Consider the following 12,386-nt stretch of genomic DNA (forward strand, 5'->3'; position numbering starts at 1 on the left):
GTCACCTTTACCAGGGTACAGACACGGGGGCAGGTTCAGCAGCAGGTTACACACACATTGCAGGCACTAGGCACCCTGGTCAGTCTGGGAGGTGGTTTTCCTGTTCTGTGTGTGGGGGGCTCTGTGAGTTTGTGGCGGGGGATGGTGGTTACAGATCTTATGCAGTGGTCCTTAGCCTGGATGACAGAGCCACGCAGCAGGGGATCTGTAACCGTCCTCCCCCGCCACAAAGTCACATAGCCCCCACACACAGAGTCCCGAAAAGGAGGGGTGGCAGGCTCCGTTGAAACAACCAGTCCACCACTGCGGACCGCTCTAGGAGCAGGAGCCTGTCATTCCTCGAGTTTAGAAGCGTCCTTTCCATCACTACACCCGCTCCCCACCACAGTCTGCGTCCCAGTTTCAACCCTTTACCACGAAACCCTTAATAAAGAAAACGGTGTTAATGAACAAAGTTCCATTTATTTTATTTTTAAAGGTGTGTTGGAAGGGGTGAAACGGGGTGAAGGGGGTATGTAACTGGAGAGGATAGTCAACATTAACTGGGTAAAGAAACGGGGGCAGGTTCAGCTTCTCTTTAAACAAACTTAATAGTCACAGGTTACCCTGCTCACTGTGGAACCTAGCTTTCAAAGCCTCCCGGATGCACAGCGCGTCCCGCTGGGCTCTTCTAATCGCCCGGCTGTCTGGCTGGGCGTAATCAGCAGCCAGGCTATGTGCCTCAACCTCCCACCCCGCCATAAAGGTCTCCCCCTTGCTCTCACAGAGATTGTGGAGCACACAGCAAGCTGCAATAACAATGGGGATATTGGTTTCGCTGAGATCACAGCGAGTCAGTAAGCGCCTCCATCTCCCCTTGAGACATCCAAAAGCACACTCCACCACCATTCTGCACTTGCTCAGCCGGTAGTTGAAGAGTTCTTTTTCACTGTCCAGGGCGCCTGTATAGGGCTTCATGAGCCAGGGCATTAGCGGGTAGGCTGGGTCCCCGAGGATCACTATAGGCATCTCCACATCCTCAACAGTTATTTTGTGGTCCGGGAAGTAAATACCTTCCTGCAGCCATCTAAACAGACCAGAGTTCCTGAAAACACGAGCATCATGAACCTTGGCCGGCCATCCGACGTTGATGTTGGTAAAACGTCCCCTATGGTCCACCAGTGCTTGCAGCACCATTGAAAAGTAGCCCTTTCTGTTAATTTACTGGCTGGCCTGGTGCTCCGGTCCCAGGATAGGGATGTGAGTTCCATCTATAGCCCCACCGCAGTTTGGGAATCCCATCGCGGCGAAGCCATCTATGATGACCTGCACGTTTCCCAGGGTCACTACCTTTGAGAGCAGTAGCTCAACGATTGCGTTGGCTACTTGCATCACAGCAACCCCCATGGTAGATTTGCCCACGCCAAAGTGGTTCACGACTGACCGGTAGCTGTCTGGCGTTGCAAGCTTCCAGAGGGCTATGGCCACTCGCTTCTGGACAGTCAGGGCTGCTCGCATCCGGGTGTCCTTGTGCTTCAGGGCAGGGGACAGCAACTCACAAAGTTCAAGGAAAGTTCCCTTACGCATGCTAAAGTTTCGCAGCCACTGTGATTCATCCCAGACCTGCAGCACTATGCGGTCCCACCAGTCCGTGCTTGTTTCCCGGGCCCAGAATCGCCGTTCCACAGCATCAACATGACCCATTGCCACCATGATATCCACGGCGCGGGGTCCCGTGCTTTGCGAGAGGTCTGTGCCACTCTCAGGCTTAATGTCCTCACCGCGCTGCCGTAGCCTCCTCGCCCGATTTCTCAGCATCTGCCTCTGAAAAAGGTGGATGATAAGGTGCGAGGTGTTGACAACGGCCATAACTGCAGTGATGGTCACAGCAGGCTCCATGCTCGCAGTGCTGTGGCGTCCGCACTGTCACTCACCAGAAAAGTGCGCGAACTGATTGCCCACCGGCGCTTTCAGGGAGGGAGGGCGGGAGTGACGGTTGAATGACGACAGTTACCCAAAACCACCCTCGACACATTTTTTCCCCAGCAGGCATTGGGGGCTCGACCCAGAATTCCAATGGGCAGCGGGGACTGCGGGAACTGTGGGATAGCTGCCCACAATGCACCGCTTCCAATGTTGACGCTTGCCCCATTAGTGTGGACTCACAAAGTCGAATTACTGTTCTTAGTGTGGATACACACATTCGACTTTGTAATATCGGTTCCACTAATTCGATTTAAGTAAAATCGAACTACTCTCGTAGTGTAGACATACCCTAAGAGAGGACACAGAGATATCGAAAACAATGCATGATGTAAAGATGGTAAATTAGGCAGCTCTTATTTATGTAAGGAGATTTTAGGGGTCACCGTACCCCTAAGAATAGCTTATCCACAGGAACCCCTCACCTATATCCTTCTGCTTTCGCCGCAGTGTGTGTCAACGGCCTCGGTTATTAACTACTAACTGGTTGTGTCTCTGCAAAACTGTTTAAGTAGTCAGCAACCCTACTTTACCTCCCTATGTGGTTTCAACTATCCACGACGAACAGCAGAAGGGGAGCGGCGAACAGCAGAGGCTAACAGAGGGAGTTTGCCTGGGAGCTGTCCGAGAGGAGGTACGCTAAGTGCTGCATTAGGGGGGCTGTGTTGGTGAGTATCTGAGTGTCTGCTGCTGGGACAGTTGGTCAGTTTGACCGTGTGCTTGATTGCTTGCTTGTTTGTTTGAAAAGTGTGAATTGGGAGTGCTTTGTTCCAGGTGGGCCTTGAGTGGGCCTGACTGGTATATAAGGGCAGTCAGCAGCGAACCAGCTGAGCGGCGAACAGCAGAGGCTAACAGAGGGAGTTTGCCTGGGAGTTCGCCTGGAGAGAGCTCACTGAGGCTTTCATCTGCAGGTTTCTCTGAGTACTTCCTGCAACAGCCGAGGAAGCTCTTAAGAGGACAGGGATATGGAAGGTGAGCGATCAGCTGTTGTAACCTGCACAGGTTGTGCCATGTTTGTCTTTCTTCCACAGGACAGAAGCGACTTTGTCTGTACAAAGTGCAAGCTGGTCTCCATATTGGAAGAGAAGGTTCGAGGGCTGGAGAAACGAGTATCAACACTGCGTTGCATAAGGGAAAATGAAGATTTCCTGGACAGACGTCAGGAGATGCTTCTACGGCCACAATGTTCTGAAGATTCAGAGCAGGCGCAGCAGGGACAGAAGGATTGTGAAGAGGTTTGGCAGCATGTGACCTCCAGAAGGAGAAAGAGGAGCGTCCATGCATCAGCAATGGAGATACAGGTGAGCAATCGTTTCCATGTTCTCTCCACAGGTACTAATGCGGAGAGTGGACTAGATGACCCATCTGAGGGAAGGGAGCAGAAGGAGACTCCACCGATTGGAAGGCAAAAGATGCACTGTCCTAGGGATGGGGGTTCCACGACCACCACTCCCAAGAGGAGGAGGAGGGTGGTGGTGGTCGGGGACTCCCTCCTCAGGGGGACTGAGTCATCTATCTGCTGCCCCGACCGGGAAAACCGAGAGGTCTGCTGCTTGCCAGGAGCTAGGATACACGATGTGACGGAGAGACTGCCGAGACTCATCAAGCCCTCGGATCGCTACCCCTTCCTGCTTCTCCACGTGGGCACCAATGATACTGCCAAGAATGACCTTGAGCGGATCACTGTAGACTACGTGGCTCTGGGAAGAAGGATAAAGGAGTTTGAGGCGCAAGTGGTGTTCTCGTCCATCCTCCCTGTGCAAGGAAAAGGCCTGGGTAGAGACCGTCGAATCGTGGAAGTCAATGAATGGCTACGCAGGTGGTGTCGGAGAGAAGGCTTTGGATTCTTCGACCATGGGATGGTGTTCCAAGAAGGAGGAGTGCTAGGCAGAGACGGGCTCCACCTAACGAAGAGAGGGAAGAGCATCTTCGCCAGCAGGCTGGCTAACCTAGTGAGGAGGGCTTTAAACTAGGTTCACCGGGGGAAGGAGACCAAAGCCCTGAGGTAAGTGGGGAAATGGGATCCTGGGAGGAAGCACAAGCAGGAGAGCGCAAGAGGGGAGGACTCCTGTCTCATGCTGAGAAAGAGGGACGATCAATGAGTTATCTTAAGTGCCTATACACAAATGCAAGAAGCCTGGGAAACAAGCAGGGAGAACTGGAAGTCCTGGCACAGTCAGGGAACTATGATGCGATTGGAATAACAGAGACTTGGTGGGATAACTCACATGACTGGAGTACTGTCATGGATGGATATAAACTGTTCAGGAAGGACAGGCAGGGCAGAAAAGGTGGGGGAGTTGCGTTGTATGTAAGAGAGGAGTATGACTGCTCAGAGCTCCGGTATGAAACTGCAGAAAAACCTGAGAGTCTCTGGATAAAGTTGAGAAGTGTGAGCAACAAGGGTGATGTCGTGGTTGGAGTCTGCTATAGACCACCAGACCAGAGGGATGAGGTGGATGAGGCTTTCTTCTGGCAACTAGCAGAAGTTGCTAGATCGCAGGCCCTGGTTCTCATGGGAGACTTTAATCACCCTGATATCTGCTGGGAGAGCAATACAGCGGTGCACAGACAATCCAGGAAGTTTTTGGAAAGTGTAGGGGACAATTTCCTGGTGCAAGTGCTGGAGGAACCAACTAGGGGCAGAGCTTTTCTTGACCTGCTGCTCACAAACAGGGAAGAATTAGTAGGGGAAGCAAAAGTGGATGGGAACCTGGGAGGCAGTGACCATGAGATGGTCGAGTTCAGGATCCTGACACAAGGAAGAAAGGAGAGCAGCAGAATACGGACCCTGGACTTCAGAAAAGCAGACTTTGACTCCCTCAGGGAACAGATGGGCAGGATCCCCTGGGAGAATAACATGAAGGGCAAAGGGGTCCAGGAGAGCTGGCTGTATTTTAAAGAATCCTTATTGCGGTTGCAGGAACAAACCATCCCGATGTGTAGAAAGAATAGTAAATATGGCAGGTGACCAGCTTGGCTAAACAGTGAAATCCTTGCTGATCTTAAACGCAAAAAAGAAGCTTACAAGAAGTGGAAGATTGGACAAATGACCAGGGAGGAGTATAAAACTATTGCTCAGGCATGCAGGAATGAAATCAGGAAGGCCAAATCACACTTGGAGTTGCAGCTAGCAAGAGATGTTAAGAGTAACAAGAAGGGTTTCTTCAGGTATGTTAGCAACAAGAAGAAAGTCAAGGAAAGTGTGGGCCCCTTACTGAATGAGGGAGGCAACCTAGTGACCGAGGATGTGGAAAAAGCTAATGTACTCAATGCTTTTTTTGCCTCTGTCTTCACGAACAAGGTCAACTCCCAGACTGCTGCACTGGGCAGCACAATATGGGGAGAAGGTGACCAGCCCTATGTGGAGAAAGAAGTGGTTTGGGACTATTTAGAAAAACTGGACGTGCACAAGTCCATGGGGCCGGATGCGCTGCATCCGAGGGTGCTAAAGGAGTTGGCGGATGAGATTGCAGAGCCATTAGCCATTATTTTTGAAAACTCATGGCGATCGGGGGAGGTCCCAGATGACTGGAAAAAGGCTAATGTAGTGCCCATCTTTAAAAAAGGGAAGAAGGAGGATCCGGGGAACTACAGGCCAGTCAGCCTCACCTCAGTCCCTGGAAAAATCATGGAACAGGTCCTCAAGGAATCAATTTTGAAACACTTAGAGGAGAGGAAAGTGATCAGGAACAGTCAGCATGGATTCACCAAGGGCAAGTCGTGCCTGACTAACCTAATTGCCTTCTATGATGAGATAACTGGCTCTGTGGATGAGGGGAGAGCAGTGGATGTGTTATTCCTTGACTTTAGCAAAGCTTTTGATACAGTCTCCCACAGTATTCTTGCCGCCAAGTTAAAGAAGTATGGGCTGGATGAATGGACTGTAAGGTGGATAGAAAGCTGGCTAGATCGTCGGGCTCAACGGGTAGTGATCAATGGCTCCATGTCTAGTTGGCAGCCGGTTTCAAGCGGAGTGCCCCAAGGGTCGGTCCTGGGGCCGGTTTTGTTTAATATCTTTATTAATGATCTGGAGGATGGTGTGGACTGCACTCTCAGCAAGTTTGCAGATGACACTAAACTAGGAGGCGTGGTAGATACACTAGAGGGTAGGGATCGGATACAGAGGGACCTAGACAAATTAGAGGATTGGGCCAAAAAAAACCTGATGAGGTTCAACAAGGATAAGTGCAGAGTCCTGCACTTAGGACGGAAGAATCCCATGCACTGCTACAGACTAGGGACCGAATGGCTAGGTAGCAGTCTGCAGAAAAGGACCTAGGGGTCACAGTGGACGAGAAGCTGGATATGAGTCAACAGTGTGTTCTTGTTGCCAAGAAGGCTAACGGCATTTTGTGCTGTATAAGTAGGGGCATTGCCAGCAGATCGAGGGACGTGATCGTTCCCCTTTATTCGACATTGGTGAGGCCTCATCTGGAATACTGTGTCCAGTTTTGGGCCCCACACTACAAGAAGGATGTGGAAAAATTGGAAAGAGTCCAGCGGAGGGCAACAAAAATGATTAGGGGTCTGGAGCACATGACTTATGAGGAGAGGCTGAGGGAACTGGGATTGTTTAGTCTCCAGAAGAGAAGAATGAGGGGGGATTTGATAGCAGCCTTCAACTACCTGAAGGGGGGTTCCAAAGAGGATGGAGCTCGGCTGTTCTCAGTGGTGGCAGATGACAGAACAAGGAGCAATGGTCTCAAGTTGCAGTGGGGGAGGTCCAGGTTGGATATTAGGAAGCACTATTTCACTAGGAGGGTGGTGAAGCACTGGAATGCGTTACCTAGGGAGGTGGTGGAGTCTCCTTCCTTGGAGGTTTTTAAGGCCCGGCTTGACAAAGCCCTGGCTGGGATGATTTAGTTGGGAATTGGTCCTGCTTTGAGCAGGGGGTTGGACTAGATGACCTCTTGAGGTCCCTTCCAACCCTGATATTCTATGATTCTATGATTCTATGATTCTACGACCTGGTATTTCCCCGTGACTAGTTTGATACCTCGTACGTACACTCTTCTGACACCTTTGTAATGGATGAACCAATAATCAAGGTACGCTTTATTTGCAATCGGAAATATAGAGGAAGCATGTAAAGGGAAGGGGAAGATTGATTTGGAGTGGGTACAGCAGTAACACCAAAACAACCCGCATGTAATACTTCTCCTAGGGTAGATTTCCCTGGATTCACGAATCCAGATTACTCCATACTAGTGGGCTCCCAGAGTAGTTCGGTAAGCCCCTTTCCAGGCAAAACACACCAGGTGGGGAGAGACTGTCAGGAGATCGGCCACAGTCCTCTCATCCAGAATGCAAACCGTTGTACTAAGGGATCATGAGGTGGGAGGAGCTTTGCAGCAAGCTGTTATATATAAACCCTTTTCCCCTGCACTCTGATAATTGACAGCTCTAATGTAGGCCTTCTAGATCACCAGGCAAAACCATTTATAATGACTGGAGCCACCTTTTAGCATCCAGAACATAGGAAAACAAGGGGCTCATATAATTTAAAACCCAATTCTGTATTCAGAAGAACTAAGTGAATTGTTTATAGTGAATAATTTATTTCAGCAATTAAGCTGCTTTCTGACCATCCATCCACAGAAAAAGAGGCTAATGATCATCTCAATTGTATTTGTTATTTAAAGTTATTCCTCAAAAGTACTTGGCAAATAACTCTGTCTCAGTTATGTGTGATCAATTTATTGTCAGGGTCTGAAATGAGAGCTGTGTGTCAAATCAAAATTAGGCAGCACATTGATCACATGCTATCATTGTCATTCCATGATTGGATGACCTCCTGAGGTCCCTTCCAACCCTGATATTCTATGATTCTAATTCATAGAGTCAGGTTACCTTTGTAAATATTTGTGTTATAGGTTCAAAATTCAGTTCCTGCAAATATTCTCCAATATTTGCTTTAAATCCATCATTTCCATAAACATCCCTTCCAGTAATCATGGTGACTAGGGTATTCATAGAAGTCAAACACAGAATTGGTGCGAGCAAAAAACCCTGATTCCTCCTACCCCCTTTCCTCAAGCCAGTATTTGCAGGAAGTGTTTTGGAGGTATTTACCCAGCTTTAGTGTTCAGAGTAGGGGACAATGGAGTCTTCCTTTTTCAGGGAACCAACCCTGTCAAGGAGATGTGCGGTGACAAATCAAAGATATGGGAGTTGCTGGAAGGTGCAGAATGGGTGATGTAGAAGAGTACCAGTCTCCTTTTGTAGAGTGGGCACATCAGAGGCAGAGTGAGCAGGCTACAAAACAAGACTTCTTGCCAGCTGGTTTGGCTCAGTTTGGATTTAGGGAAGACTGGGCGGTACCTGGGTATAATTAAATTTAACTACTTCATAGGGTTACAGTGAGGACTAATAGATTAATTTGTAGTTTACAAGCTATTCACACCAATTAGTACTGATTACACTTTGCAAACTAGTTTTAATCCTTCCTTACAGCTACTCACAGGCATGTTGTATTATCCTCATTTTACAGATGAAGAAACCGAGGCACAGATGGTGACTTGTCTGAGGCAATGCTGTGGGTCACTTACAGGACCCTAAAGAGTGAATTCTGGCTTCCAAATACCTGTTCTATACAATAGGTTAACCTTCCACCTCGGTCTACTAGATTTGCTGAAGTAAGCTTATGTATATCCGATTATTTTCTCCATGTGAGGCCTGTGATGGGTTATCTCCTCTCAGTACAAATTAACTACCAGAGAGTCATCCCAGATGATAACAACCAATTCTAGAAATATTAAAAACCCAAGGCCCTTTGAAATTTGGCTCTTCTACACACCTGGGCTATGCCACAAGAGGGGCAAGACAGCTTTTTTTCGCTGGAAAAATAGGTCACTGGAATTAGCTTCTCTCTTCAAAAAGATCTTAAACTGCAAAAACGGAGTAAGTAATCATCAAATCAGACCACTCTTAAATGTGACACCAATGGAATTCTCTCTCCCTTCTTTCCTGTTACCTGCCTGTGTAACAGCTCTGAAGAAGGGTGGAGGATTCAACACTCAAAGTTTGAGTGAGTCCAATCCTGTGCCCATTATAATTAATGGCATAACAGCCATGGACTTCAATGGGGTAGAATCAGACCCTTTCTGAACTTCAGAGTTCTGGGGTCACTTGGTTCAGCCCCCTATGGACCAAATGACAAGCTGTGTATGATGTCCAGATGTGCTTCCAAACTTTCCCAAAGCTTGAAGTTGCTCCGCCTTGGAGTTCTGATTCAGGCCCATAACAGTGACGCATAGAAACTAACCATCATTTGCCAATATGGTATCTCCACGACAGCCTTAAACTAGATTGGGATGTTGCATTACTGTGCATGCCATGAATGTCATTCTTTGTGTTTTCTGTTACAAACGGAGTTTTTCTGGTGTGCAAAAATAGAATGCTCTTGTTAATAGTCCCTAAACATTCATCATGCCTGCACCCAAATTCTGTAACACCCATGCACAGCTCCCACTGCAATCAATAGTAACTGTACACCCACCTGAGAGCAGAAAGCAGGCCTTAACTGGATCCAAGACAATTGATTAAACTAATAAAATACATTTAAATTAATTTTTGTCTCCTGGAAAGGATAAAGATCTATCAACATGTCCTTTTTTATAATTCTACAATCAAATGCTTATTTGCTTCAGAACAGCTGAGAAAAGAAACCTTGAGTTTAATCTTGAGGAAGGTAACTGTCTAATGGTTAGCTCATAGGCCTGGGTGTCAGGAGGTTTGGGTTTTATTGCCATCTCCACCATAAACTTGTTATGTGACAGCCATCAAGTCACTTAACCTGTATACATCTCAAATTTCCCCATGTGGGAAAAAGTAGCACTTTTCTATTCTATGGGGGTATTGGGTGGTTCGAGGCTTAATTAATGTTTGTAAAGCATTGCAAGGTCTTTGGATGAAAGGTGCTATAAAACTTTGAACTATTATTGATTGCTTCATGCTCCCTGGTAGATTTTAAGTCCCATAGCTGCTTGAATCATGGATCTCTATTAAACAAAGACTGCTAACGCTGCTGAATTTTGCAGTTGTTGGCTTTTAAAATTGAGAAACAAGTGTCCAGTGAGGAGCCATATTTATTTATGAACTAACCCATGATCCAAGCTCAGATCTTCAGAGTTCTGAAGTGATAAGCCATGAAGCCACTCTACTGCTAACCCACCTACCTACCCTCAGCACACATACACTCTTTGCTTTCAGGTTGTTTCAGAACTACTCTATTTAAATGGTATGTATATTTCCCAGATAAATTAGGTCTAGTGGACTGAATGAAGTTTTCTGCTCTTCTTCCCCACTTTGTTAGAGTATCTGCTTGTAAGAGGTCACGCTGGATTTTGGTTCTAGTGAGAAAGCTAGGTCAAAGGTGCAGTTTTTGCAGCATACCCTGAAAGTGCCTGGACTCTTAACTAATACAATTCCCTTCTGGAAGTTTGTTCCACAACTGAACCTCTTTGCCCAAGAATACTATCTCCACCTCTCACATACCGTATATACTCGTTCATAAGCTGAATTTTTTTAGTAAAAAAAGGGAAGCACCAGAGAAGGGGGTCGGCTTATGAACGGGTATAGAGAGGGGAGAGGTGGGACACTGCCCCTCCCCCCAACAGAGGGAGCAAGGAGAGGCAGCATAGCCAGAAGGGACGAGGAGGGGCCAGAATCTCTCTACTTCTGGCCACGCTGCTCTCCCCTCAGCCCCCGAAGCAGCTGCAGCTCCGGGGCTGGCAGGCCGCAGCCGCACCACCTGGTCCCGCCCGCTGGAGCACACTGAGGTCGCGCCGCCCAGCCTGCTGGAGCAGCTCTGGCTAGGTCAGAGACATCCTCCCCTGGCCCGCCCCCAGCTTCTCCCCACCCAAACTTTCCCCACCAGTTGCTGTCCTGATCCGTCAGGGTAAGCAGCTGGCAGGCCGGGACACTTTGTTTACTTAGGTTTACCTCCGTGCCTGCAGACGCTCGAGGTAAACAAACCGTCTCAGCCCACCAGCAGCTTATCCTGATGGCCCGGGAGCCAAAGTTTGCTGACCCCTGAATTATAGGGTCGGCTTATGAATGGGTCATAAAATTTTTCCATTTTTACTTATCCATCTTGGGGGGGTCGGCTTATAAACGAACTGGCTTATAATCGGATATATACGGTTCTTCATCCAGGGCTTTGCGAACAGCATGATCCTAAAGAATCCATCCATGGGAAGACCAGGAACAAGGCTTTGAGCTGACAGTGAACGTGGGTTGGGAGCTAGAGCACAAGGAATGATATGCCCATTTACTGGATAAGGGGCTGAGCCGGTGTCGTACAGGAATGGGAATGAAGTTATCTATTGCATTATATCACTAAATTTCAATAGTCATTTTTACATGGAAATTTTTACAGATGGATGTGAAGTGGCACAGATATCTTCTGCAACCAAGCTTGGATGCAAAAAGAGATGGCCGTAATACAAAGAGAACAATCCCATTCATAATCATTTGTGTCCTATTGTTTGACTGATAGGATATGCAAGCCAGCAAAACACATGGTTTCAGCCCTGTGATCTTTGGTTTAGTCTTACATTTCTGAAGCGCCATTGCAGGTGCAATGCATCAACTGAAATTGGTTTTATTAGGTAATGCAATAGTGTCCGTCATTTAATGCCATAGGTTCACAATACTACATCATTTTTTTTTAAGTACCATTTGGATTAATCAGTTGCTATTGATTCAGACACTGATTGTCTCAGATGAGCTCAACACATTTTTTTATCAGCTGAAAAATAGACATTTGCAATTCATGTTAGCGTCCATAAGCCAGTGGACTAATTCACCAGGCCCTGCACTGAAGAACACTCTCCAGCCACAGGATCCCAGTCCCCCCTTTCTTCAGGGCTTCAGTTTCAGTTCTCCAGAGCCAGTCCAATATATCAAACTTCTCCTTTCCCCCTGACTTCTGCAGAAGCCAGTTGACACCATACAGAATTACACTCCTCAGGCCAGCTACCTAGGAGCAAAGAGGCTCTCAGGGGATTACACTCGGCAGGCCATCTGCCCGAGAGTCACACATAAATTGGCTCCTTTTCCCTTGGCCCATAGACTCCTGCAGGAGTCTTCCTACTCCTTGTGGCTCTTCATCTCAACTGACCTACTTGCTTCTCTAATAGATGAGGACCAGGTGATCTTCAAGCTGTCACGTGATCCTTGGACTCACAGCTTCAGCTGATCAGGGGCTAGGCCCTACTCCCCTTCAGGGGCCAGTTATCTTGTGACAATGTCCAAAATGTAGATCTGAATACACATTTATATTTGAAAAGGATGACGACAATGAATTTCAGACTGAACAGTATTTCTGTATGTGTAATGCAACCCAATACACGCTTAGCCATGCTGCACAGATTTTAGATTGAAATAGACAAAAGTGCAATTTTCTCCTTGTTGCATTA

This window comes from Terrapene carolina, unplaced genomic scaffold, assembly GCF_002925995.2.
Source record: "Terrapene carolina triunguis isolate 2854851 unplaced genomic scaffold, T_m_triunguis-2.0 Scaffold97, whole genome shotgun sequence".
NCBI lineage: Eukaryota > Metazoa > Chordata > Testudines > Emydidae > Terrapene > Terrapene triunguis.